The sequence below is a fragment of the Phoxinus phoxinus genome (assembly GCF_949152265.1).
Source record: "Phoxinus phoxinus genome assembly, chromosome: 5".
In the NCBI taxonomy this organism is placed as follows: domain Eukaryota; kingdom Metazoa; phylum Chordata; class Actinopteri; order Cypriniformes; family Leuciscidae; genus Phoxinus; species Phoxinus phoxinus.
The window spans coordinates 21,319,581-21,327,087 of record NC_136880.1 but is presented as its reverse complement, the minus strand read 5'-3'; the positions used below and the strand labels follow the sequence as shown (position 1 = coordinate 21,327,087).

General features: G+C 35.8%; 1 protein-coding gene across 1 annotated transcript in view; it reads left to right on the top strand.

The window, feature by feature from the left end:
* Nucleotides 1–1,338: 1,338 nt before the first annotated feature.
* The window catches only part of pbx1a (pre-B-cell leukemia homeobox 1a), an 88,775-nt gene continuing 82,606 nt past the window's right edge, over nt 1,339–7,507 (top strand). The window contains exon 1 of the mRNA XM_079611911.1: nt 1,339–1,507. The gene's annotated coding sequence lies outside the window, so the exon portion shown is untranslated. The remainder of the gene's footprint in view (nt 1,508–7,507) is intronic.

The following is a 7,507-nucleotide window of genomic DNA, read 5'->3' as shown; positions in this document are numbered from 1 at the left end:
ACCTAATACTGATGCATTTAAAGCCATGTTTATGAGCTTGCAAAGGCTGCATAGTTGGAGAAAATCTTCATTATAGGTGGCAGGTTCTTTTGCTATCTTTGAAATCCCTGGAGCGAAATGAACAGGGACAGCTACACTGCTTAATGCAACGTAGCCTAGCAACAGAAATTGCCACGACTTCAGGAACACACTCTCATATTTATGTTTACATGAGAGAATGATTCGTATGTCAAGCTGATGGGTCCTAATGTCTCCAACTCCCGTAGGAGTGCTCCTTCACTCGCTCTCTCCTCTCTCCATTTCTGCTTTTCTACTATCCTCCTTTTTTTCTTTGCTTCTCAACGTGTGCAGACTGGTTGTGACCTGAAAGACATGTACGATTCAAAGTTATTAATATTTTCAATACTATTCAATATTTGGTCCCACTTTGTATCAGGTGTCTAACTATACTACTAACATTTAAATTAATAATTTGATACAATGCACTTATTGTGTACATATAGTGCTGTAAATCGATATATATATTTTTTTTACAAATCACACAATTTTCTGTAATTAACCTAACATTATATATATATATTTTTTTATATATATATATTTTTTTTTTATGTTGTAGGCTAATACTTTAAAAATAATGTAGAAACTACTATTTAAAGACAGTATATTTTAAATATGTGTTTAATGGCATCTTTTTACTAGGCACTATAGAAGGCCAGTATCACTGTTACTCTGTCTCTATTACATGGATTTTTTTCTCAATTGTGGCCATTCAACATTACAGTATAACTGAAATCTATAATTTTAACATTTAATAGGCTTTACAATATATATAACAACTTTTAATTTAAGTGAGCTTAAAACAATCTTCACATAAACCCGTTGTAATAAAGGTCACATTTACCTGTGCCCTGTCACAGTTAAGTTCAGTTTGTTTTAGTTTTCATGGACTTTTAGTTTTTATTCATTAGTTCCTGTGTTCCTTTGTTGAGTCTGCTACTTAAATTGTACCCTTGCCTTTATCCAGTATCCGTCACGTTTACGTTTGTTACTACTGCCAGTTTGGATTATTTTCATGTGGACGCTTCATGTCAACACTGTTTTTTCTTCTTCTTCTCTACTGGCCCAGGATGGCCGGTTCAGATTTTTGAAAACCCTGCTAAAATGCATATTGTTCTTCATAGTTTTTGGCCCATGTAGCCTTTTAAACAGTGCCTCAAGATTTTCAGGTCTAACAATTAAGTAGCCTATACAGAAATTACTGTCACTTCTTTGAGGGTCAGCAAAAACGCACCGTTTTGTGTCTGGCCCTTTAAATGCAAATTAGCTGCTCCCGACACAGAGGGCGGGGTTTCAAGAGCTCATGTGTTCGCAGCTCCGATTACATCACGCAGACACACTAAAGTGACAGAAACTGTTCTGCCTTTTATGTTTAAACGGAGTCAGACAACGACGGAGAGACTCAAGAAGAAGTGACAACACGTAGAATGCAACAGGACGTCTCTGAATGGTTAGTTGATGAATTTATGTTGCTGATGTGGCGTTAACTATCTTCAATTTGCATATTCTGTCAGGATAATCTTTAAATTGCTAGTATAGGAACTGTTGTGAGATGCACACAGAGTGACTTTCTATTGCATGTGAAAAGACAGATGCTACAGTTTGAGCTGACTCCCAAATGTGCTGGACTACAACAACTTTGAGCATTGTAACTTTGCAGATGTTGTTTATGCTCAAACAGCAACATTACACACAAACAAAAATTAGAAAAGTGAAATCATACTCAACCACCCCTTTAAAGGTCCCGTTTTCCTGTGTTTTTGAAGCTTTGATTGTGTTTACAGTGTGCAATAACATGTGTTCATGTTTCGCGTGTAAAAAAACAGTATTTTTAATTTTTTTTACTTATCTGTATACCGCTGTTTTCACTGTCCTAAAAACGGGCTGATGACTTCCTTGTTCTATGAAGTCCCTCCTTCAGAAATACGTAACGAGTTCTGATTGTGCCAGTGGTTCCTGTGTTGTGATTTGACAGCAGCTTAGCGCACGTTGCCCGGAAAGGTCACGCCTCTTACCATAACGTGGAGATGCATGCGCTCAGTGTTATTGTAAGGTGATTTGACGATAACAGGATGAAAATAACAGCGTCTTGACAATATGGCGACAAACACTCTACAAACGCAACTCTTCCTCTTCTCTGTAGGAACGCAACAAGACCACGCCCCCTTTTTTTGTGTATTCCTGTGGGCGGAGGTTAGTCAAAAAACTGTTCTAGTGACATCATTAAAGCAGGAAGTAGAGGGATGTAGTCCAAACCGGCCGTTTGCTGTAGGCTTTGAAAGGGGACTTCTGTTAAATAAAATATCTCGCTTGGCATTGAACTTTGAGCTTTATAATTTTACAGGTATTATTTATGCTCTAACAGCAACATTACACCCTAGCTAAAGTTTAAAAAATGGGATCACGAAGAACAGGACCTTTAACATTAACCCCCTGGGGTCGGCAAACGCGCGGGCGCGTTTTGCTCGTTTTTTTTTACATAGCAGCAAAATAGACCTAAAATACTCAGTCAGTTTTGGTCATACAGCCTTAAGAAATATGAGAAAATAAGCTGTTAAATGTCTACTTTTTTATGTGTCCACTTACAATCGAAATAAAACATTGTGCTTTTGTAAAATAAAGAAAGTAAACAGGGAGTGCTTTATGCCTCTCCGTCTCCGTGAACTTTTTTTCTGAAGCACGTTTCTAAATTTAAACAAATCTCAGCGAATACTATTCACTCAGACATGAGCTATATATCTCTATAATCATTTAAGTGTGTAGTTTTAAATTATCTAATTCAAAACTAAAACAAATATTCTCTGTTTATGTAATCTATATAAAAAGAGCGAGAGATCAGCTGTGCTCATTATCCTTCTGGCACCTCATTACTCCGCTAATGTGACACGCCCATCGAGAGCGCGCGCTATTCAAACGCAGATAATCTGAAGCAACACATGCAAACCAGTCAACGCCCACAACAGCTGGAAAACACACTCGCTGTGAGGAATAATAATATCGTGATAATTCTGGAAATTTTACCTCAAACGTGCTGGAGTAGCCGAACAACGGATCCAGCTGCAGATCATCAGTAAGTGCTTTGTTCTAATCGCGATATGAAATGGTGTCTGTAAACCGCAAAAGACTGTTTAAATTTGAATCGCTTTTCTGTGTTTGAATGAATGCACGGCACATATGCATGTTGTTTACTACAGCTTGCGCGAGTTTCGCTTTTAGCAAACTATCTATATTGCCTACTGAGATGAGTAAAAATCGACTGAATACGTTGAAATAAAATGTATTTGTATAAGCAACATATTAAACTGCAAATTAACATTTATGCCCTAATATATATTATAAAAGACCATATGTTACAGACGAAATATGAAAGACAAAATTTCGTTTTGGATAGATTATTTATAAAGCTTTTACTGCCACATCAAAACCTAATTTACAAGGTGCAAACAAAATCTTAAAAGGTCAATATAAGCCTTCTCTATAAATTATTTTTGTGTTTTATTAGTGACAAATTTGGGGAGAGGATAGCCTACATAATCCAAAACTTTCTGAAAATACGAATGAGAATTAACTGCACAATTACTAGAAATGTTTACCTTGGATATTATACAATTTGCAAGCATACAGTTTGTGGAAAAATACACTTTTTTTCAAGATGTTTCCAACTCTGAACCAATTCTGTAGTAATATATATGTATATATATATGTATATATATATATATATATATATATATATATATATATATATATATATATATATATATACCGGTATATATATGTATGTATGTATATATGTATGTATATATGTGTGTGTGTTGTCTTTGCATTTTTTCTTGTAGCCACAGTGACACCTAAGGCTCATTAGTATGCACTGCAGCATTAGCAGGTCTCCTTTGTCTCTCAGGTGTGAATGAGGACATTATTCATGACCTTGTTGGATCATTCACGCCCACCTGCATATTGCCTTTCCAAACAAAAAGTGTCTTACAAAATTTAAATCAATCTATTGTTTAATGTGAACGATTAGCCCGGATGATTTTCAGATCATTTTGAAGTAAATACTCTAGCCGACAAGATCCATTAGTCAAAAGTATTGTGGGAATATGTGAAGTTGGTCGTTTGTGGTCTTATATCAGACAATTTAAGTTTGAGTTTTTTGAATAACCACGCATAAATAATATTCTCTCAAAAATGCAAACATGTACATATATGTTGCTCACATATTATGATAGCCATGTTCGTGCTAAATAGAGTGTAATTACACCTTTGCCATTAATATGTTTATAAGCAACTGAAAAAAATACAAATATCAGGGCATTTCAAAACATCCCAAGGGCCCCAAAAACACCTTAGACTCCAGAGGGTTAATGACACAGACAGCAGCAGGTTCATTAGGCTACTGTCACTTTAAGACACACATGACGCGGATCTGACACAAACCCTATTTTCTCACAACTCTTTACGTTCTTTTTACACATTTTACCTAATTTAAGACTGTGATTACGAGAATACTCGAAGTGGGAATTTTGGCATAATTTAGTGTGTTTTTGTCCGTTCAAGTGCGAAAGAGAAGTGAAGCGGCATTCTGTGCGTGTCGGGTGTTTGAACACAAAGAGCCATATTCTATTTTCTAAATGTTACAGTAACACAAAGATATAGGCCTACATATGTATTTTTACTTGTTAACACTGTCAGACAGTATTTCGATAGAAAATGACCAGTATTTATCACTTCATTATACACAAATAATAGACTTTTAGATGCTTATCTAACCTTGATAGTGCCGCCAAACTACAATTTGTGTAGCATGAGACAAACCCCATCATATTTCCCCTGAAAAATACCTATAAAAATCCCTTTCTCCCCATGGGATAGACTTTATGGACTGTATGCTGCCTGGTAGTGGCACATTGAATTTCATTTCTCTTTCTACTGTTGTTTACAACTTCAAATGGCCTGCAGTATAATAGCATTAGGAGCTGTGCTTGAATAATAATGCTTTCAAATTGCACATCACTGATGATCCAGCTCACAAGATGGGAGACAAGCGAAGATGGTTTCAAACTTCATTGGAGGGTTCAGTCATCAACATTTAGTGTGGGTGAAAAAAAAGTTATTATGATGAGCCCATAAAATTTGATAAGTGCTTTGCGGTCTTATATCGATCTTTGGCTGTGTATCATTTCATTTCTCCTGTTCGCTTTTGTCACACACTCATTCTTGCTGTGTAAAAAATATCCTTGATTCCTTTCACCACATGTGAGACAATGGTGGGCCCTCCAGCCTTGTTGCCATAGTTACCAAGCAGTTTAGGCAGACAAGAATTGTGGGTGCTGACAACAGTGAATCAACTGATACTCCAGTGACCTCCCCATTCTATCAGCGATCACTGTTAATGGAACGTCTTAATGCGGCAGCTCTGAGAATAGTGCACGGTGATAAAAAAACAGCAAAACATCCATATGTGCTGAAGAACAGCATATCTGACCATGTATAAATGAGCATTTAAAGTCAACATGAAACCCTTTCCATGCAACCCATGTTGCTTCTGTAATGTGATGACTCCGGGATATTCATCGTGGTCTCATTAGTAATCGCAGGTAAAACGTGTTGGACACATATTTGTATATGTATGAAGAACCTTAGAGATAAACAAATGTTTACAAATCTTTTTAGATTTATTAAATAATAAATTCATAGAATTGATATTGTTTTTATTGTTGGCATATTTGTTGAGTCATCACATTTAATTTACACTTTTATTAACACTAATTTGACATTATGATTTAATTCTAAATGGATACATTGTCATAATTTAATGTTTATTGTATAACTAAAATGATTGTCATTGTGCAGTTTTATCTGGCTATTAATTTTTTTAGAGTGTCAAAGTTTGGGGTTCATGAACAGGGATGGGTATCGTTTGAATATGAACTATTCTGATTCCGATTCTGATTCTGCTTATTGATTCCTAATTTTGATTCCAATAAGGTAAAAAAAAAAAGAAGAAAAAAATTAGATATCATTCACATTTATACTAAGTCTTATTGCAAAACAATTCACTGTAGCTGAAAACCATGGACAAAAAATCAACAGGTTAAAGAATACTTTCACAAATAACTTTTTCCTATAGTTTAAAAATACCATAGCAAAAACGACTAGCCTAAGTAATATAAATTATAAAAAATTAAAAAACAAATTAGCAATTAAACAAATAAATACAACTGATCAAAAATATGATTTAAATAAATGGTGTTCTAAGATAGTCATGTTTTCAGGTATAGTAACTAATGGAATGTAACTTTATGAATAAAATGTAGGCTACATTACAAATATATTTACAAAAGTTATTCAATCAAGAACAGTGAGTGAATTTTCTCTGTCTTTTGTTGTTTGATTAACGTTATTACAGAGACGGCAGCCGGAATAGCTGCTGTCACTTTAAGAGCCGCACAGAATCAATACGTTTTCTTTGTCAATTGGTTACATTCACTTAAAACATAACCGACTGTGTTTAAGAGAATATTTAGACACATTTTTGTGCATTTAAGTGGAAAAAGACGTGGAATAAAATATTTAGTATGAGAGGCGGCTTTCTGTGCGCACACTTTGGATGTGTGTGCAGCACAGAAAACAGTGTGCGGGTCTTCTTGCGCTTGAATGGTTTAATATTACATTAAAATAACTTTATGTGTGCACGTGCTTTGGAGGTGTGTGCGATTTTCGCTTCCCAACCCCATTCAAGAATGTCTATTTTAGGGTTGTGCAGCGGAGCCAAGATCTATATCTTTATCTCTATCTGCAGCAATCGCCAAATTCTTTGTATTCTGATTAAACTTGGAGTGGGCGGGGCTTAAACAGGAAGTCTATCCAAGAGACCTTAGTCAGGTTAGATGCCATATTGAATTTAACGCAGATGAAACAAAGAATATAGGACGGTCCACTCCTATTCCTTATGAATTGGAGAAACTGCAATGTGCAATATGGTGGAATACGTCCCGCCTTCTAAGTAAAAGAGCCAATCGCTGATGCAAAGTCACTGCAGCTGTTGTTAGAAGCTCCGGTTCCCATAGAAACGTGAGACTCGCACTTAGGACTGCACATGCGCTGGTCTAGCCTGATGAATACATTTTTTTTAATGCTATTTGAGCATAAGAAACAATTTTTATGGGACAGTCTGTGTCAGATTTTGTTGCTGATTTGAGATATGTTATTAGATTGTGAGTTCGGCAAGCAGTTTCCCTCATTCAAATAGATAAGACTTGGTCTTGGATGCCCAAAATAGCTGCCCGGAGGTGTTGCAAATATGAACAGACCGTCCTTGAAAGGGACTTTGGATGAAAACGAGGCTCTGAGGGATAGACGTACAAGGTCTTAGATCACATAATTTTCACAACTCATGTTTTAAAACTGTTTTATGGAGTTTGTCTAGTATGTCTACTGGAAGTGTTTT